The 22652-nt window shown below is 40.8% G+C and overlaps 1 protein-coding gene across 6 annotated transcripts in view; it reads right to left on the bottom strand.

Moving 5' to 3' along the window:
- Positions 1 to 22652, bottom strand: part of LOC26530582 (uncharacterized) — a 142565-nt gene that overhangs the window by 48267 nt on the left and 71646 nt on the right. The window contains exon 1 of one of the 6 annotated variants that reach the window (XR_011416574.1): positions 14245 to 15825. The exons of 4 other annotated variants lie outside the window; for them this stretch is intronic. The gene's annotated coding sequence lies outside the window, so the exon portion shown is untranslated. Of the gene's footprint in view, positions 1 to 14244; positions 15826 to 22652 lie in introns of those variants that run through there. One more of the 6 variants, XR_004304800.2, reaches the window with a different exon arrangement.

Genomic DNA, 22652 nt, shown 5'->3' with positions numbered 1-22652 from the left:
AAAATGCAACGCTTATTCCAGCCACGCCCATTTTGCCTGGCGCACATATTTTCCACGGCATTGCCATTTTTCACATAGTCCAATTTCTCGACACAATTTTATGCTTAATATGTCTCGGTGCTCGTTACTCGATAGTCACATGTGCGCCCGGACCTGGACCTGGACCCGCATTTGGACCCCCAGCATGTCCCGCCCGTGTCCTTATGTCCGGCCGTGCTATCGCAGCACATGCAATATTTAAATTGCAGCTCAGCTTGCTTTTGTCGTATCGTGCATTGACATGGCCAACGGCCATGGCATTGATCCGGAGCCGGGCATGGCCTGCACAAGGACTGCATAAATTCCGACCAAAAAATTTCCAAAATGATGTTAAGTAAAACGAGACACAGCGTCTGTCACAACAATCGATAGCACACGTTGCTTAGGGGTTAAATGTGCAACATAAATGTTGCACTCGACATACAAAGTGCCCGAAAAAACAAAGAAACTTATTTTTAGTCGGAGTTCGGTTCGAGGAAACAAGAATTTAAAGAAGCCAAACTTGTTTAGAAGCTGTTGCCAGCAGCTATGTGTAATTTTGCCTGAAGTCGGGGAACGCTGAGTAACAACATCTACGGCTCAATTAAAAATTAGGCCACGGCTCTTATTGTTATTAGTCAAATTTAAGGGGTCAGAGTCAGGACTCTAGCTGGCAGCCTTTAATAAGGCAAGCCTCTTCACATTGGGCAGGTACAAGTTGACACCTTAAAGCACCTCCAATAATTGAGTATATCTTCTGGCTACAGGGAGCTTATTTTGTACGAATAAGCAAATATTCAAGCAAATTTGAAAACAAATTCTCGTTTTTCAATTACATTCAAGTACTTTTCGACACTTATACTTTAAAATTGCAGCACACAAATACATTCCTAGAGACAGCTTTCACTCAAACAGTTTACACATGTTGCCCCTCTGCACACATACACAAACACACGCACACACACAGGCAACTGGCTAAAAACAATAGATTATTGGCATTGCTGTTGCATAAATTTGAGCATTTGTTGGCTCCGAGGGCTGCAGCTACGACTCATTGTTGGCAGTTGCATGCCGCAAACGCTGAAACAACATGCACTTAAAAAAAACCCCAGCACAGTTGTCCCACTCCCCTCCCACTCTCGCTGGCTGGCAACAACAATCTAATGGCTCTTTGTATTTGGTAGTTGTCGACGCTAAGCAAATAAACAAAATGCTTGTTGATATTTTGTGGCAGCCAATGAAGCAAACAGCTGTCCGCCTGTCAGTCAGTCAGCTCGCCCCGTCCGACAAAATCGACAAAATCAACAGAAACAGCACTCGCAATAACGTCCGATGTCACATCGAATACCTATACACATCTATACAACTATCTATCTATCTATCTGGCTGTCTCTGTCTGGCAAAACAAAGCAGCTTCCAGTTGCCGCATAATTGTAAACAACAACTGCAAATATCTCTTATGCATGGCATTGCCAGTAGTTGGTACCATATTCCGGTAGCCTTTGCCCCCCGAAATTGATCCAGCAAAGGCTATCACATTTCATTTTTAGCTGTCACGACGACTTTTTCCCCGGTGCTAAGCGCATCAAACTTAAACGCGTTCCACTCTCCATCAGCAGCATAAAATCTGCTAAGTAAGTTTCAGCTGAAAACTCCAAACATGAGCATGCCTTAAATACTACTGCCGAGAATCCCATAGCGCACAATGGGCAGTATGCATGTCAGGATAAGAGAAGACTGTTGCCATATGACTAATATAATATTGAATATTCTATTATAATATTGAACATTGCCTATTAAATGTGTAATTCCGAAAACAATATAGAGAGAATAAATTAAATTAATATGTAATAGGCACAAAATAAGATAAGTATTAAATTTGTAATTTGATATGAGCCAAACTTTTAACTGTATCAGTTGGATAATACCGAAATGTTACATGGATCATTTTATGCTAAGCAAGTACTTGAAAATATGTCATTTTTTATTCAAAGCTTAAGCCAGATATCTTGGATAAGGTAGCCGAAAGCAAGTCTAAGCCGCATTATGTTTCTTTGAAAATAGTTTTATTCTTTTTTTTTTTAATTCTATTTATTTTAGTTTTGCCAAAAGCCAGCCATCAATATCGGCAATAAATAGTTATTTTTAAAGTTAATTTTTGTTTTTTAATATCATTTTAACAGAGTTGACTAGCTTTCAGCCATATAGGTGCAAGGCAAGCTGCTCATGCGAACCTCAAATCGAGGCATTGATTCGACCTCTAAACCTGCTAGTATTTATATATAATATAGTATTGCAGGTGATTGCACATCATCTTCTTTGGTTTGCCGTGTTTTGTGACCACAAATTGAAACATTTGTTGCCACTGTTCGGGTTTGTAAGTGACACATATCAGCCGCTTGTTAGTGGCTGTTCCTCGCTCTAAAGCAAACGCAGCGCGTTCCTGGCTGCTTCATAAATCCATAGAGAAAGGGCAGATGGAAGGGGCACGGACAAGTGAGGGGGGGGGGGGGGGAGGAGGGGCAGCTGTCACACACTGCGCTATTCGGTTTTCGATACTTTGAGCGATTTTTTGCAGACTCGTCTGTGTTTTCTGCGCAACAAAGCAACGTTTACGGCATAATGCATGATGGAGGCGAACGGCGAACGGCTACAGGAGCAGAGGGCACGGCAACCGCAGCAAGGTACACAGACACATACACACACAGAGAGAAAGAGAGAGAGAGACACACACACATGGCCCACACCATATAAATAAACAAGCTAGTTCCAGTTGCCAGTTGCTCGTCCTGGGCCAGCCCTCACGCACTTTGTCGCAGAGTAAAACGAGAACCAAACTGTCGAAACTGTCAGAATGTCAAATAAGCGGCAGAGCTGGGAGTCTACAGCAACAACAACAACAACAACAACAAGTAGCTATATGTACAACAAAAACAAGAACAAGAGTGGAAATCGGCAAACAGCAAGCCGCCTAGGCCACCCTAGGCATATTTATTGGAAATCTGAAACAGCTCGAATGTCCGTGTAGCCCGTGTATCCCTCTATCCATATCTATTCGCTTGTGTATCTGTGTGTGTGTGTGTGTGTGTGTGTGTGTTTGTGTGTTAGTGTGGCTTGTCCAGCACAAAGAATTTGTTACATGATATTGTTAACGGGCTGCAGCAGGAGCAGCAGCAGCAGCAGCTTCGCCTGCGTTTGATGCCTTCCTGATATATGGCCAACCTTTGACATCCTTTAAACGAGCAACATGATACTCTAGATTATGCTTTCACGACTTGTTCCCCCCTGACCATACTCTGGCTCCAGCTTCTGCTACCGCTTCAGCTCCTGCTCGCCCGGACAGGCGATACGTCAATGTGACAGTTTGATAATTTATTTTGTTCAAATTTGTTGCCCGACGATGGCGACGCTTAAATAAGTTATCAACGGCATATCGCAATGTAAATGGCAGCACGTAAATGAATGAAATTATTTTGCAACAAATTAAGGCAAATTTATGCGCCAAGACGACAGATCCAAAAGTCTCGAAACCGGAAACGCTAGCCGAGACGGAACGAAACGAAATGAAATGAAATGAAACGAGAAAGAAGGGCTTTCTTTGGCAAGCCGAAGATCAAATACCCTTGCAGACTCAAAGTGCTTTGCCTGTATCTCAGAAGCGCAGGGATAATAGTAAATGCCGAGTATTGTTAACATAACTTGATAAGGGCAAAAAGTATTTTCATACATCTTCATTTTCGCAGAGCGTTCCTATGGCAGCTATATATATATGATGAGCGTAATAAAATTAGCAACTGCCGAGCTTGGTCAAGATATCTTGATAAACAAACATATTTCTCATACAAGAACATACGTTTCCACCGATCGACGCTGGGAGACTGGCTCGCGCAGAAACAGACTGACGGACTGTCGTACGGACGGACATGGTTATATAGACTTGGCTGTTGATACTGAAAAGAAGAGAAATATACTTTATGGGGTCGTATATGTCTCCATCAATGCGTTACACATTTCCCGACAAAATGGTAATACCCCCGGCAAGAGTATAATAAAACGGAACGGGCCGAGAGGCAAAACAAACGCGAATTCCAAACCGATGAGTTTTTCCCAAGAACCATTGCGAAATCTGAGCAAAAGCGTTGGCTCTGGCTTTGGCTTTTGCAATGGGATCGGAACTGAACTCCAAAGTCAGACATCGTGGTGGATAACTACGGGTCCCCCCTTTTTTTATATTCTTGTGCTTGCCTTTCGTTTCTTTTCTTTTTTTTTTGTGAATCAAATGTCAATAGAGAGTACATTTCATTCAGTTGGCGCTGGACTGTTTCTGGGTACCATACACGCCCCCCCAGCCCCCTTCTTGGCATGGTCACGCCCTCCATTGTTGCTGTCACAGTGTTTGTTTGCGGATTTGACGCTTTTTTCCGCTTTAGTAACGCATTTTTGTTTTGTCATCTCTTTTTTTTATAGGGTATAGAGTATTTGTGCAGCTGAATGCGACGCAGATATTGGCGATGTCTAATATAAAGTGCAAGATAATCGAGATCTGTGTAAACATGTTAGATGTCTTGAATTTGAGCAACTGCAGATGAACCAATCGATATATTTCTGCGATTTGATCTATGAGCTAAGAAGTAACTAATATTCTGATACTTAGGGACACCATTTTTCCTGATACTACGAAGCCCTTTTAGCATAGACTTCGATTTAGCAACAATAATCCAGCAGCGAGAAATACAACATTCAGAAATTTTAAATTTTATTTCTGTTAACTTTAATCTTAAAGGATACTTTTTAAATGCTGTCAAGTATCATATGGGAGCACAGACTTGCATTGTACCCCCAACTTTCTTTTAAGCTTTATCTTAAATAATACTCTTTATAAAATAATCAAGTATCAGATGCCCACAACTTTATCTTGCAGATTGTTCACAGAAGCCGCATCTTTTATCTTTTCTAAGGCTTTCTGCGTTTTCTGCTCAAGTGCATTTCATATTCGTCGATAATTTACAAGCTCAGTTTTCTCTTTACTTTTTTCTTCATTCGCAAGTTTTTGTTGCTGCTGCTGCTTTGGTTTTTTATTTGCACGGGAATGTATAATTTTTTCCAAAGTCAAATGTAAATACTTTTAGCGTATTTTTGTGGGCTTCATTGCTTGTTGTTCCCATTGCTGTCATTTCGCTTGCGGAGAGACCTACTTTTCGGGCATGTGGGGGGGGCGTTTGGGGTGTGGCGCATGCAAATGACACGCCCGATGCTGCGTAAATAATTTTAGCGCTTGCCATGCGCCACAAATAAAATGCAAAATAAACATTTTATTTCGATGTCGAGCGCCGAGACGGAGACCACGCGAATTTGGGTCAAGTGCTGCAGAGCTGTTGCTGTTTGGTGCGCATCTTAGGCGAATCTCATGACAGCCAGTTGCAAACACAGAATTTAATTATATATAAGACAAGACGCGAAAGGCGAATTGTCGTTTTAGCCACAAAACGTCAAAATGCAGCCGCAGCCAGATGCGCTTTTTCCGAATGCCAACGGAGTGGAGCACGGGGCTAAGCAACTGCTTGTGTGTGTGTGTGTGTGTGTGTGTGTGTGTGTGGTCGCTAAACGTCACGTTTCGGCGGCTCAATTTGGCTTAGAGTGGCTGGCATGCGAAAAACTTGCAGCTGCAATCCAATTAAAGGCCAAAAATAAAACAGCCCCAACCTGACAATTTATGCGGCTGTGCGCGAGCTATTCGATCCGTACGCGATTCGCATATATTTATTTGCATTCGGACTCAGACGCTATCGATGGTTAGACAATGTGGCCAGCGGCACATAAATAACGCCGTGTGACAGAAAATTAAATGAGGGTCGTCCCGGCCCCAACATAAATATGCTGCAGCTTACTTTTTGTTGTCGTTGTCGGATTTTTGGTCGGAGATCTGAAATCTGAGCAGAAATCGAAAACATTTTTTTGACAACTTGGCAAACAAATTTTGGGCTAAAAGAAATATACGTTTGTTGACAGGCGGCACAAGGTCAAGAGTTCGGGCCATCAAAAGGGTTTAGGCTAAAACGAAATTGAGCATCAAATTATGGCATCGCAAGATGGTGTAGAACGATAAAATGTGTATCGAGCTCTGACGTGGGCAGATAAAGGTTGCTGCGACTTGTTGTTAAATATTTTATGAATAATCAAGGTATTGAATTCGGCTGAAAGTTCGACAGGTAGCAGGAGGCAAGTCTTAGTACTATTGTTTTCTTGGCATCTCTTCAAGACTTAAAGTCTTGTTTATTTAATGACAAATATTAATTGCATTCGCTGCAAATAAGTCCGGTTTCTTAAAGAAATTATATTTGGGCTTGTCTGCCAAGTTCTGTTAAAGTTTTCCTTTACCATCCATGCCTTCCCCTTGGCCAAGCTGGCCATCTACTCCGCTAATATGGGCTGTCTGTGCTATGCCTCATGATTTTCATCGCTTGCTATCGCGTTGTCTGCGTGCCACCATCAATCCATTATACGCACTTATTGTGTGATGTACAGGGCGCACTTCTTGTGCCTTTATTGCCACAGTTGCCATTGGCCACTGTTGACATTTCCGCTGCCGGGGGGTCAAACTCCACAAGACGCAAGAGAGAGAGAGAGAAATAGAGTAAGAGAGGGGCTGAGAGAGGGGAAGAAGAGAGATTCGTTGTGTCATGCTGACAACATACAAATGCACATCATTCTGATGGACACACACATGCACAAGCAGGCTAATACACATACACATACACACATGTAGTTATGCATGAATTGTCAGACAAACACACATGCACTTACACACACACACACACGCTCTTGAAGATTCTCGTTGAATACGAGCAAAAGGCGATAATGTTAAGCGTCAGCTTTTTGAAACAATTTCAACACATTGCCAAAGACGCACACACACACACACACACACTTATACATACACACACGTATAGACAGGCAGGCAGGCACTCCAGGCAAGGCAAACACAAACAGGTCGAGTGGCAAAGCAATAATAGCCAACCCGTTATGTGTGTAGACGTTGCCATTATCGTTGTACCATAGTTAGTTATCCTTTTGAATGTCACACGCACACAGACGCCAAGCCTAAGCACACACACATGTATGTTTTATCTCATGTTTGTTGTGTGTAAAGCGGCAACAATTGTTGCCCAATGACTGTGCGGTTTGGCGCAGCAGCCGAGTTGCTTTGATTGTTGATTTTCAGGTTTGTCGACTGGACTTAAATCAGCTAATTTATATTTATGTAGATGGCAACAAATGAGGATTTATTTAAGGCTTAGCCGTTCGCAGCTCAGGTATAAACACAAAATAGTGAGATGCGTGGTCCATAGACGTCTTTGCAGAATTAAAGGATAAGACGTTAGCCTAATGCAGCCAAACTAATAAGTATAAATATTTAATGACGCTTTTATGATTATATTTAGTTAAAGTAGAGATTTAGCCCGAATAAGATTGAAGCCATTCTAACCCTTATATATTGGCTTTGGCTTTGTTTAAATATACCAGAATCTACAAAGTTGCATAAGTCTGCATTATCAAAATAACATTAATAATCAAATTGATTGTTTATTATTAAATTAAAACCTTTTACATAAATACTAAATACTAGACTTTTTAACCCATTTATTTTGGCTATTCTTCCACTGTTTGAAATGTTTTTCAGGGTTTGCTTGAAAATAGCAGAATCTATATAAGACTGCTTATACCCAGCTATGTGCTAAGGTTAGACATATTAGTTTATTATAAAAAAAAGATCAAAATAAGAATCAAGTAACTTGTTAAAAATTAAACAAAAATATTCCTTATAATCTGGAAAAAACGTAACGTACTTTTGCGCGCAGTAAATATATATAAAAATGAGTACATTTTTATATTTAATGACGCTTTTATATGTTTTTTCAGTATAGATGTAGCATGAATGAAGTTTGAAGCCTTTTTAACCTTTATATTTTGGCATTGGTTAAAATATTTGAAACTTTTTTCAGTTCCTATTTAAGAATAGAAGAATCTTGGATAAATGTGCATTATCGGAAAGGAACAAAAAGCCACCATAGCACATTTTGACCTATTAAAGCTCTCCCTTGATGTCTGAGAAAAACTTAGCATACTTTTGTGCGCAATTAATATATACCGAAAAAGAGATTTGGAAGGGAGGGACGGCCTAGTTGAGTTTCTGTGCGTGTTGCTTATGTTATTGCGTTGCAATATGTTGTTGTTTTTATGCTTGCTCAGCAGCTGACCTTCAAGTTCACCCACAACCAGAGAGATATAGACGCCCACAAACCTACAAACATTTTGCTATTATTTCTGTTGACTATTTTCGGAATTGCGCACAAATTGATGAATAAGTTGTTTTGCGATGTGCTTCTTGACTCGGAACTTAATCTTGATCACAATCACAATCGCACGCGTTGTCTTTGTCTGCTCAACCGTGCTTGTGCTTGTGCTTGTGCTAGTGTGTGTGTGTGTGTGTGTGCCCTTTCGGGCAAGTCCTGCTGCGTCTTAATCAAGCGTATTGTCTGTATTTTAACAGTGAGTGTGTGTTTTGCTCATTGCAGCAATTTGGCCGTGTTTTTCTCGCACTAAGCAAACAGTTGAAATGACAACAAGAATAATAACAACAACAAGAACAAGAACAGAAATTGCCAGTCGTGTGTCTTAGGCTGGCCACAAGCAACTATATTAATAACAATCAACTTGTGTAGGCCATGCAGATGTGGATTTTGGCCAGCAGCAACAGGAACAGCAATAACAACAATACCAAAAGCCCATTCAACCGAAAACAACAAGCAAGTTCTTGTAGCAGAACACGCATTAGCACACACATAAATACAACACTCTATTCAGCCAAACACACACACACTCACACAGAGTCACACACACGCGCACACATACATAAGCAATTGTTTCTTTATGTCTTTTTCGGTTAAGAGCCGAGTTTTTGGGCACATTTGCAGCTGTTGTATTCGATTATTGATATACCATATGCAAAGGATTTGTATATAAATATTGTTTTTCGTTTTGTTAACAGACTTTATATTGCTTATTTAATGGGCTGCGATATTATAGCTATATGTATTACCTATTTGATATCCCGCTAGAAAGGTTATTGCTTGCAAATAGCTTACTCTCTATTCATCTTAAATGAATTAAAGAAATCACAAATAGAGAGCCTAAGTGTAGAATTTACCTAAATCAATGCCATTCCACTATTTTAGAACTGAATCTTCACAATCGAATCAAAGGCATGTTCTCTCCATTAATCACAAATCTGATCCAATCAGATTTGTATACAAATATTGTTTTTCGTTTTGCTGAAAAACCTTATTTCGCTTATTTAAAGGACTGTTTATTTGATATCCAATTAGATGAGTTCTTCATCTCAAATGAATTAAAGAAAGCACAAATTGTTAATCTCAGTTTAAGGTTTGCCTAATCCTAGTTCCGATATCAAAGGCAAGTTCTCTTAATTAATCATAAATATGGATTATTCAGGGAAGCCTCAAACTTGTCGAAAATTGGCACAGTTCTCATAAGTAAATGAGCGGGTTATATGTGCAGTACCCGGCACTGGATAATGCAGATGATTAATGAATTGTCTTGTTGCATTGGTGCCCACTCAAGTTTGCTTAGAGGAGGACCACATGCGTGTCCTTGTACGGTTGCATTCTGGGGGCCCCAACAAGGACACACTTAATCAGTTCGACATTATCAGCGTGACTTGCGCCGCTTTCGAGAGCCACTCGGCGATTAGGTGGAATGACTGGCGCTTTTGGGTCGCAGCCACAAAGGAGCCGAAGTGGATAAGGCAAGTAAACATTAATTACATTCCATGAATGCCAAAGCTTGGCTTTCAATTCTTATGAGCCTGACTTTTGGTAGGTACTGTGCCGTATTTTGGTTTCGGTCTTCGGATTTTTAAGGCGCAGCTGCTGCAGCTTGTTTCGCATAGCAAATGAGTTCATGCAACCCACAATGTCTAGACAATTTTGTGTTTGTGTGTGTGGCAGACAACAAAGTTGCCATTAGCTGTCGTCTGCTGCAGATCGTATGACTGATTTACTTTTATTCGAACCAGAAACACAATTAGCTACTTCAGTGGCAGCTCATGTTCAAAAGCATCGATGCAAACGTAAATGGAGGCAGTGCCTCGACCTTCGCTGAGTGTCGCAGGTGTAGGTACTCTCAGCCGAGAGCTACGCTTCGGAAACCCTTGAAGCGTCATTTAAGCGCCTTTCCATGCTGCCAATTTAATTGCAATTGCAATCAATGTTGCCTCACAGATGAAGGCAGGAATGGAACAGAGCGAATGAGAGAGAGAGAGAGAGAGAGAGAGAGAGAGAGAGAGAGGGAGAGAGAGAGAGACATAAAGTCGACCCAATTAATTTTTTGTGCGCGTGTAAACGCCCAACAGCAGCCGGGCACTCAATGAAAATTATACAGCAACTGCAGCAACAGCTTTTTATTTGTACACAAATATATATCAATAAAAATTCGGAGGAAAAACTGCAGTTACAACGGAAATAATAACAAATCCGTTTGTGAAATGATATGCAGTTGCACATTTCACACACTTTTTATTGAGCACCATTTATTTTTCATAACAAAAATATTTGCCAAGAATTTTAAACATAGCTTTGAAAAAACCGAATCGATTCTCTTGCTTTCGCAATTATCTATCTAATACATATTTACATCTATGAATTTTTTGAAATATTTTAGACTATTATGCAGTCAAAAGTTATACTAAGCTTTAGTGTGAAAAACTGCAAAGATTTTTGATTTGAAATTTAAGTTTCGGGCGCATTTTCCAGTTTTTCAAATGTTGAAATCAATTGTTACTTTTCTAAACAGACAGTCAATCATTTAGCTGAAATTGATGCTGTTTAAAATGTGGAGTAAATAAATAATAGCTTACACTTTTGGCTTAAAGGTCTGTTTTGGCTTGTCATCAGCAAATAGTTGTGCATTGCGAATTGTATATATTTGCACAGTGACTTGCACAATAATTATTGTGCAAGGCTTAATTTAAATGATTAATAAATTATAATGCAAGCTGCCGGCGAAGACAAAGACCAAGACGGATGCAGGCAACAGCAGCTAAAAGTTTCTCATTAAACAAATATTTTCACAGCAGTTAAAATTTATGTTGCCAGCACCCACACACACACACGCACACACAACCGAACACACATTTGCACTCATACCAAAATATAAAATTTATGCATGAAAACTGCTTGGGCTTTGTAGGTCGCAAGCGGGGGGCTGCCGTGATACCGGGGGGGGGGGGGGGGGGGGGGGGGGGGGGGGGGGGCTTGGCGGGGGCACAGAAAATGCAGCAAGTAGTTCAGTGTAAACAAGCGGCAGGCAGGAGCCAGTCAGGCAGGGAGCCAGCTCAGCAAGCAGCTTGGCAAGGACATGCCAAAGGACACATAATGCAAACATGTGACTTCCGCATGCGGTGCAAACACTTACAGTGCACTCGCACACACCCACACACATACACACATAGCATTCATAAAGTTTGTGCCATAGTCTCATAGTTGTTAACAACTCGAGCGGCAGGCAGCTCGTCCGTCCGTCCGTCCGTCTGTCTCTCTGTCTGTCTGTCTGTCCTGGTGTCCTCCCAACCGCTTGTAGCTTGGCTTGTACGCACGCCCCACTGTTTCGGCTTAACTCACACACGCACTTACACTCACACACAGATCGCAGAGCTACAAAGACATAATGTGAAATAACTTATTGCCCTTAAAATGTCATTTATGTCAACGGTAAGATAAGTTACGCATACGCACCGTGCACCACACGCTGCACCCTTGCCGCCTGCACCCCAACCCTCTGTCGCTGTCGTCGTCTGCCTGGCAGGCTTGACAACAATTAAAGTCAACAGGAAATGTGACACATTTAACATGGCAAATAATATTTTCAATTATTTAGCATAAATAATATGCACACACACATTGATATAATAAGGGGAAACTCATATACATGCAAATGCGCATGTAATTTAACACATGTTTTGCTTTTGCACATGGAAATATCCTGCGGCATATCCAAAAACTAATTAGCAGCTCACAACCAACTGTTTATTTTAGCCATTTAGCACTTTACGGACTTTAATTTCCAAAGTCCATTTGCTGCATATTTCGAAACATGATGCGCATGTAATTGAGCAGACCCTTGTCACAGGGCATTTTGAAATGATTAAGTGGTATTTAAGCTACTTAAATTTTAAAATTGAAACTTAATTACAATTTTTGCGTTTTTTTTTTTTTTTATAGCTGAGGCTTGATTGAGGTATAAATTAATAAATAACCAAATTGGTTGTCATATGATTTATTTACATATATGGTTTATTCAATTATAGAATGTAGATTGCGTGATTATTTCTTGATTGCCTACACATTTATTTAAAGCCATCCTCTATTGCCCACAACCTGCTCAGCATGTTCCCCAAAATATCCAACATAAATGAAAGTTTTCAATTAGACCGCCAACGAGCGAATATTTCGTTTTGGTAAGCCAAAAAACGAAGCCACAATTTCCAGTTGCTAGCAGCATTTAACCTGCATGGAATACACCACACACATACTCTCACAATCACACACAGGCACTCTCACACACACACACGTACAGGGTCTCACACACATATACAATTACCAAAGATTTATCGCCTGTGCACTTGGAATTGATGACCAGGGCCTAATTGTCATCCGATATGACTCCACCGCATGACTCGCATTGTCGGTCGAGCGACGTTGTCGTCGAGGCAGAGGGCGACGGAAGAGCTGGGGGGAAGGGAGCGGGGGAGCGGTAGCCAGCAGCTAACAGCCAGTAGCTGCAGCTAGAGAACGGCTACCTCTCGCCAGGGGCGGCCACCAGCACATTTATACACTTCAACCGGCACGTGCATAGTTTTGCATGCTGCGCATAACTTGCACGCACACCAACACACACATACACAGGGTCGTAATTTTTACACATACACACAAACGCACATGCACAGGGAGAGCGATTTATGTTTGACTTTCTCATGTGGCTGGCGGTTTGGGTGGATTTAAAAGTCCCCCGACGCGTGGGCGAACGCCTCAACTGGGCTCCTGCTTGATGCTGTCGCCTGCTGCTGGCTATGGCATTTGTTGTTGTAAAGTAAGTTAAGACTGTAGCTGGTAGTGTGAGACAGTTGGGTCGTATTTGTTGTTGGCTGCATTGGCTGATAAATCGCCAGCAATTTATTATTGATAACACATTGGTACATTGATTGTGTATTAACTGAAACTGTTTGCCAAAGTAAAGTGACATTGATATATGGCAAGTACATGAAATATCGCTTGTTGCGACTACACAGCAACTGCGTTATGCTCTCTCCCTCTCTCGTTCTCTTCCCTTCTCTCTCCTTTAATCATTCTCCCTCTCTCTCCACAACGCACCAATATGCCCATTGCGACAATCAACACCAGAAGTTGACGCAAGATTTGTGGCCGCCAGTGAATTGATCCGCCTTTTATAAACTTAATACTCAAACATTTGACATGGCCTTAAAAAATAATGACAGCATTTCGTTTTCATATGACATGTTCCCGAGCACAAATTTGTATAATTATCTTAAATGCATATAATTTTATTAATTCAAACAGTTATGTCATAAAAAGTGAAAATGAAATGCAAAAACATTCAGCACGAGGCATTCGGCAATTAATGACCAATTCAATACTTCAGATCAGCCACAAACGAGCGCATCAATTAATAAAAAAAACATCAATTTAATTAATTAAAGGCAGCAAAGAGACATTAATTTCATGCATTTTTTTACGTTGGAATTAAAACAGAAAGCAGTCACCGTTAATTCTAAAGATGCTGATTTAAAACATTCTGAGTAACATGAAGGAATGTCTTCTGTCTAGGGAATGCCGACGTAAAAATAACCCTAAGGACAAATAGCTGTCGGTATTTCGGATATTTTGGTTGTCCTATGTCTACTTAAAACTTAAAACTTTGCTAAAACAAAACCTTGAATCGCAATTCTACCGAGAAAGAAATCTCCCACCATATCTTTGACCATTATTTCCATCAATTATAAGTAAATTTGTATGGTGTAAGCGAATATCTTAGGCACAAAATTACAAAAAGAGGGAATTGATGTATTAATATTCATTGTAAGGGTCTATTCTTTATGACAAAACCGTCAAAATTATGTTGTGTACTCACCTGAGACCTTCCCATAAACTAACTTGTTTACGATGTGATCAATTTGCCATTTTCATAACACATGCACTTGTTGGTCCAGCAGTTGTCGTTACTCTTTACTCTTCTTGTTAGTATTGTTGCTCCAGTGCCATCTCGCTTTCTCTCATATGTGATCTGCTAACATTCTTTTAAACACGTAAATGCATATTAATAAGCAGCCCTTAGCTGGGGCCACCTTGCAGCTTCAACTGAAGCCCGACTGCAGTGCTGCTCTATTTATACCGTTTACTCCAGCAGTTATCTTCGCTCCGCACTCTTCTTATAGGTATAGTAGTTGCTGAATTCCATCTCCCTCTCTCTCATTTGTGATCTGCTAACATTATTTTATGCGCGTAAATGCATATTAATTCGCAAGTCCCTTTTCGAGCCACCTTTCAGCTTATACTGAAGCCCAACTGCAACTGTTGCTCTATTTATACTGTTGACTCTTCTTCTTTCAATCGTACGTGTTGATCCAGCAGTTATCTTTGCTCTTTACTCTTATTATTGGTATATTTGCAGCAATGCCATCTCGCTCTCACTCACGTTTGAACTGCATACATTTTCTTAAACACGTAAATACCCTTAGCTGGGCCACTCTGCAGCTTCAACTGAAGCTCAGCTGCGAAGTGTTGCTCTATTTATACTGTTGACTCTTCTTCTTTCAATCGTTCGTGTTGATCCAGCAGTTATCTTTGCTCCTTACTCTTCTTATTGATATATTTGCTACAATGCCATCTCGCTTCCTCTCACGTGTGAACTGCATACATTTTCTTAAACACGTAAATACCCTTAGCTGGGCCACTCTGCAACTTCAACTGAAGCTCAGCTGCGAAGTGTTGCTCTATTTATACTGTTGACTCTTCTTCTTTCAATCGTACGTGTTGATCCAGCAGTTATCTTTGCTCTTTACTCTTATTATTGGTATATTTGCAGCCATGCCATCTCGCTCTCACTCACGAGTGAACTGCATACATTTTCTTAAACACGTAAATACCCTTAGCCGGGCCACTCTGCAGCTTCAACTGAAGCTCAGCTGCGAAGTGTTGCTCTATTTATACTGTTGACTCTTCTTCTTTCAATCGTTCGTGTTGATCCAGCAGTTATCTTTGCTCCTTACTCTTATTGGTATATTTGCTGCAATGCCATCTCGCTCTCACTCACGTGTGAACTGCATACATTTTCCTAAACTCGTAAATACCCTTAGCTGGGCCACTCTGCAGCTTCAACTGAAGCTCAGCTGCGAATTGTTGCTCTATTTATACTGTTGACTCTTCTTCTTTCAATCGTACGTGTTGATCCAGCAGTTATCTTTGCTCTTTACTCTTATTATTGGTATATTTGCAGCCATGCCATCTCGCTCTCACTCACGTGTGAACTGCATACATTTTCTTAAACACGTAAATACCCTTAGCTGGGCCACTCTGCAGCTTCAACTGAAGCTCAGCTGCGAAGTGTTGCTCTATTTATACTGTTGACTCTTCTTCTTTCAATCGTACGTGTTGATCCAGCAGTTATCTTTGCTCCTTACTCCTATTATTGGTATATTTGCTGCAATGCCATCTCGCTACCTCTCAGGTGTGATCTGCTAAAATTCTCTTATGCATCTTAATACGCATCCATTTTCCGGCACCTAGCTGCGTTAACTAAACTCCAACTGCAAAGCGCTGCCTATTTTATAGTGTTTACTCATTTTATTTTAATCGTAAAGGTCCAATGCCCAGCGCTATCGCTAAAAATGTTGTCTGCTGATCTTTTCTGCTTTTGGCTCGTCTACTTTTAATCATCAAGTTCTACTGCCTATCGCTCTGGCTAAGAAATTTAGACCTATGTCCATATAGGACAATTAATGACACCATTTTCACATGAATTTTGACCAAAAATAATATTGCCAACAATAAAATGACAAATTGGCTTAGAGGCCAAACCTCCCACCAAATCTTGGACCTCCATTTTCACCAAAGAGGAATGCATTTTTCGAAAAGTGTGAAACTCCACTTGAATGAATTAGAACAAAGATCTCTCAGAACAAACAGCTCTTTATTTAGAGATTTGTACAGCAGGAAGCTTGACGTTTAGTTTTGAGAGTAAGGGAGTAGGTCCATGACCAAATGTAAATATCCTGAAGGACATAATAATATAATCTCTAAATTTATGTGTTCAAACATTTATATATATTTATTTATTTCTTATACGCCTATGGAGTATGCAGAAAAGTAAGATATTTTTAATAAGAGACGCATATTGTGATATTGCATAGAAATATGTGAGGGAAACATGCAGCTGCGCCAAATGAACAACGGCAGCTCGCAACTGGAACTTTAGCAGGAACAACGACAAGCGCATGAACAACTATAACAGATAGTGACAACCAGCGGCAAACACGAAAGTGTAATCAACGCTTAAACACTCGCAACAAGGAGACAAACATGTCGCTCTTCTGGCCCAGCCGCAGACAATGGCTGACTGGTTGGATGACTGGCTCTCTCTCTGTGTGGCAGACAAAAAAGCATGGACAAACATTGCGACACATTACTGTCAAAACTCATGAAAATATTTCACAACAGCGACAAGCCGACTGAGAGAGAGAGAGAGAGAGAGAGAGAGTGAGAGAGAGAGATGGAGAGAGAGAGAGGAGTGGATCACATAAAACATACAGAGCAGTAAGAAACAAAAAGTCACTAACAAGCATCATATGCCAGCAAAAATGTCAACAACAATGCAGCGAAGCACACACACTCACACACACAGCTCATTAGAGCCCTGACAAGGGTGTGAGAAAGTGGAGGGGGGGGGGGGGGGGTTGGGATTTAGCATGCCGGCTTAGCGGCAGACGGAAATGCAGCAGGATAGCATTCATTTGTAGTCGTTGTTGCCAGTTTTGTTGTCTTTTTCGCATGCATCTTGTGCCCATTTTCGTTGCCGTTGTCGCTTCACTTGTTCTTGTTGTTGCATTTTATGACAGCTACAAAAAGTTGCTGATGATGTAATGTTTATGTGTCGCTGACACTGTCACACCCCCCCGCCCCCTATCGTTCTCCACCCCGCTCAGCCAGCCAGCCAGTCTCATAATTGCACCTGCAAGGCTAACAGATGCAGACAACAACCGGGAGCAGCAAAAAAAGACGCACAAGCAACAATGACATGACAGAAATATGCCAAGTAGCTGACTCCACATTGCACTATGACATGGGTGAGGGTGGCGTGGCATGGGGGTTGGGGGCGTGCTGCAGTGGCATATGATGCATATCGCAAACGTCGTTTGCCGTCAGTTTCCGGTTGTTGCAGCAGCCATTTTGCTTATGCATGAACACGAATGCAACTGCAACTGCAACGGAGCGCATTGTCACCTCTCGTTGAGTGTTTGTCTTCGAGCGCTCGAACGCCCCCGTCTCACGGCATTTAAGGTCTGCAAACTAATATTTCGAGCCAGCGACATTGAGTTATGATTTCAGCCGTACAGAGCGTGGCAAGGTGAGCAGCACGTTGACCGCAGGTGAACTTTAAAATTGACATGAGCTTGACACTCACATTTTGTTTAACCCAACTGGCTTCACCCTAAGGCGATCTTGAGGTTTTTATTCACGCATAATAGTGTGGTATATTCATTAATTATTACAGCCCTAACTGGGCATAATGCTCGCTGATTGTATATCTAACCAATTTGCCCAATTATACCCTTTCTACAGCATAACTATGCCGAAACAAAAGCTGTATATTCATTTTTGGGCCAGCAGCTACATGACTATTACACACAATTAGGCAACAGCAACAAGGAGGGCAACAATCGAGATATCTATAAACACATGTAAAGCGTACAGGAAGCCGCATTGATAGAGGCAATTAACAGCTCGACACGCCATATTTCCTATACGTATACGCAATTTTCCTATACGCCATATCCACAGAAATATCTGCGCTCGTGTGTGCGTGAATTCCATTAGGTGTGGGCAAAAAAAAAATTGGACACATAATTAAAAATACAAAGCATAAAGCGCAATACAAAGACTAATGGCTGTCTACCCCCGATTAATTTATTGTTATTGCCAAGGTAAACAAAGGCGCAAGAGAAGAAACCAAAGTCCTGGCGAGGCAGCAACGTGATTAGGCCAGTTCGATGCGCTCCTTGGAATATTATTAGTAAAACCGAATGCGTAGCCATAAATTACCACTCAGCGGCCAATGCTCAAGCGCATCTCTAGAATGGGCCCATTCCGTGGGACCGAGTTGAAGTTGGTGGTCCCGGCAAGTGGGAGTCAGGAAGTGGGCCGCGTGCGTGCTGCGGAAATGCTCGCAAATTTACGCTTTGAATTTCGCAGGCGATCGTGGACTTGCATATTTTATTTGCTCTTTCAATCAGCAAAAAGCGGAAAGCCCTTTGCCAGCAATAAAATTATTGAAAGATTGATGAAAGCCGCCGCCGCCCCAAAATAAAATGAGCCCAACAAATTGCCCTCGGTAAGTAAGTTTATGTGTAGCTCGAAGCGAGGCCAAAAAACTTAAGAGACAGCCAGAGGACGTGCAGTCGTTGACATTGACATGGGACCACAAATACAACAACAGCAAAAATAAATAAATAAATCGAAAGAAAAAAAATATATATATATACCCGGTGCAAAGATTTATGGTCAAATAATTAGCAATGTCGACGGCTGCCACGCCCTACTTAAATACTCTGCAAATGTTGAGAGTATTGAAAGTTTAATTTTATCAATGAAGAATAAAAAGAGAATATAGAATATATTTTTGTCTTATGTTTGGACTATGAATTTATTAATGTTGGGCTTAATTATTGCAACATTTAACTCCACAAAAGATTATGTTCTTATATATTTTAACTTTCTGTCTAGCATGTCATCTATTGAGACTTCGAAGGTTGCTTCCTTTGCATGTAGGGTATATCGTAGTCTAACACAAAAGTACACCGACTCACATACACACACACACACACACGAGCAACAAGAGGGAACGCTGCTGGCGAGGTGTTTTAATTAATTAGCTTTTTGTTTAAATGCTGAACTTTTGTCCTGTGCTTTGTGTCCGGCGTTTCGATTGCGTTTTTACGACTACGCGCGACTAATTTGTGTAAATTAAATTTATCGACCAGAAAATGCCACAGCAGCCAAAGCAAGTCACCTACAGCCCGTGGCCTGTGCCCCGTGCCCCGTGCAATGCTGCTGCTTAAATTAATCATACGCAGCGTACGCCAACATTGTGTATAATGCCTGACTGACTGCGCCAACTAAATGAGGTAGCAAAAGGGGGCTGTTGGGGGTTGTTAAACTGAGCACAATGCACCACTCGCTGCGTGAATGTGGGTCAGGCGTGCGCTTCGATTTCGATTTTCGTGGCCGATTTTCCATTTCGATTCGTTTATTAAGCATACGCAGTGTGTTACGTACTTGGACTTCGCTTATCGCGGGCCGCTTTTTGATGGCCACTGCGCGCTAATGGCCAACTCAGGCAAGCCGTAAACAGCAGCAAAACGGCAATGGCCAGAAAAGTGTTGCGAGCTATGTGTTTCAGGCAATGCTGGCCCGCTGCCAGGGTTGTCTGCAGGCAGCGATGTTCATGCACTTTCATTAAGTTTAATTAAATTCTCACTTTGTAAATGTCAATGTGCACACACACAGAGACAGAGGGGGCTATCTATGCGCGAAAAAATGCGCCAACCTGAGCGAATTTATGGCCCCTGGCACAAGGCGACAGAAATCTCTCCTGGCTCCTGGCGCACAAATAACAGCACGTCGTAGTTTTGCTTCATTTGCAGACATTGTTGGCTTTTAATTTGGCCGGCACGCGATGCTAAAGCAACAGCAACAACAAAAACAACAGCTCGAGCCTAGTTACTGCTTATTATGCAACAACTTTTTTTATTAATTTTTGCGTATTTTTCTTACAACTTGTGAAGCGAGCGTCGAGCCCAAGACAAACATTGAGAAATTTTTTCTAAGCAGCGCGCGCCAAAAAATAAATTCAAGTCTAAAAATTTTGCCATAAACTTAACCATAAATAATTCAAATAATGTGCGCTCCCCTCGTTCTCTCCATCGCTCGTTCTATACCCCCCTCTCTCTCTCTCGCTCCATGTGTCTTTGTCTTTCCCTCTAGCTGTGTCTAGCTGTTTGTGAGAATATTTCGTAGCTAGGATATTAACCCCAATTGCGCTTGGCACTTGCCTGGCTGCCTGCCGCAGTTCAACTTGTTTTTGTTTTTGTTTTTTTTTGGGCTCCTTTGGAGTTGTTGTTGTATCTGGTTGGCTTTTTAAGTGTTTCTTTAAGCGCCATAATCAGGCGCACCAAGAGCGCAAATATTTTAAGCGACACGCAAATATGCAAATATGTGGCGCATACATGCATGAAGATATATGTATAAGTCACACGTACGTGTGTGTGCGTGTGTATGTGTGTGTGTGCTGCTACTTAAGCTGCTTAGCAGCCCATGCAATCGGCAGCTAAGCAAACAAAAGGCATCGGCCGGGTATACCCTAAGGTCACAAAACCCAATCGATGAAAACATAAATGTAGTTGGGTAAACAAAGCGAAAAACTCCCAAGATAGAACTTACACTGCAACAGGAATTGTCTTCTAAATTATTTGTGTACAGTTTCTTTTTTAGCTTTAAGATTTTTCTATTGTCTAGAGGATTTCCTATAAAAGTGAGAGAGAGACAGAGAGAGTGAAAGTAATTTAACACTAAAAACATAAATGAAATATTATAATAACTACTTTTACCTATTAATAATTTTTTTTTATTATATTTTTTCTTGAATTTATATTATATTATTTTCATCTATTCCGTTTTTTTACCTATTTTATTATTATTGTCAATGGGAATAATAATTATATAATTTAATCGCCCTTTTATTCACTTTTGCCCATTTTTAAACCAATCAAACCAACTTTCATATTCGAACATAATTCCATTCCTCTCGAAACTGTATTTAAACTTCGGGTAGACTTTAATATTTTCTTTTAAAATTCTTGCTTGTACTTTTCTCTGTGTTTGTTTATGTGTTTGTATTGTATTCTGTGTTGTATTTTTGGCCTATGCATGTTTAAATTTTATGTTTGCCAATGTGTTGGGCTTCGCCATAAATGCACACCCCAATGTGTGTGTTTGCGTGTGTGTGGGTGTGTGTGTGGGCGCTTGTCGAGGCAAATGTTTGGCAACATGTGCCACGAGGCGGCAACATGCGGCCTGCATATAAATTTCCAAGTGCCGCGCAGTTTTACTTAGATTTGTGTTCGACTTTTTTTTTGGCATTCAGCAAAGCTGCCAAATATTCGAGAGCATTGATTTTGGCTTAAATTCCGAATGCGAGCACGACGAGGCTTAATTAAATTGGTTTAATTAATCTGAGACGGCATTGATTTCGACCTGCAGCCTTTGACCTTTTACGGGGCGGGGGCGGGGGCCCTTCTGGTCACAATGCCCTCAGCTGTCAACGCGTGCTGACAGCAATGGCCACATTATGATGTCAACTGTGAAGTCAACTGTGAGCACATACGCACACACACACACACACACACCCTTAGACACAATCATTAATCATTAGACAAAGCTGCAAATGTTTTTGGGCTCCTCGCGTACAAATTTCGGGTACATAATTGTCATATGTAGCGCAGTTCCTAGTCCCAATTACCAAGTACCGAGCACACACATAAAATATAATTCATTTTGTGCTTAATTGTGCATAAATGCGTTCGGGGTGTGAAATTAGATGTTAACAACAACCCTCCGACTCTCATTAACTAACAAAAATAGCTGAAAGCCGCGAGTTGATTAAAATACAAGCAGCGCGACTTAATACCAAATAAAAATAAACCAAGCAATAATAACCAAGTGCATTTGCTAGTCGAAAATAGAAGCCCAAGCCTTAGTCCATTTTAATAATAATTAAAATACACAAATCATTAAAAGACAATTGGATTGCTGAAAGGTTTCCATTCTGCCTAATTTATGATTTTATATTATAGCTGCAGAAGCGGTTTCTCTTATTGAAAGAATACATAAATTCAAAATTAATAATAATTAGCGTTCACCTAGTTTGGTAGTTTGGTAAACCGGGATAAAGGGTCCGTTGAAAGAACCGGGCTAGGAGCAAAAAAGGAGCTGTCTTTTCTTATATGTTTTTGATATTTTTGAAGTTGACAATAAATTCAAAACCAATTTCAATCGATTTTATTAACTTTTTGATATTAATAGAGAAATTTATTAATTACTTTGTTAATTAGAAAATTGTAAAGACATGCTCTGAAGGGAGTAAGACATTTATTGGATGCGTAACAAAAATTTAACCGACCTAAGCCAATCAAAGCTGCGTCGGCAAATCCTTACAAATATATCTATAAAATATATAAAAATATATATAACAAATATAAACGGCTG

This window comes from Drosophila virilis, chromosome 4 (genome assembly GCF_030788295.1).
Source record: "Drosophila virilis strain 15010-1051.87 chromosome 4, Dvir_AGI_RSII-ME, whole genome shotgun sequence".
Taxonomy (NCBI): Eukaryota; Metazoa; Arthropoda; class Insecta; order Diptera; family Drosophilidae; genus Drosophila; species Drosophila virilis.
Note: the sequence above shows the minus strand (reverse complement) of the source record. Positions and strands in the feature narration are given on the sequence as shown.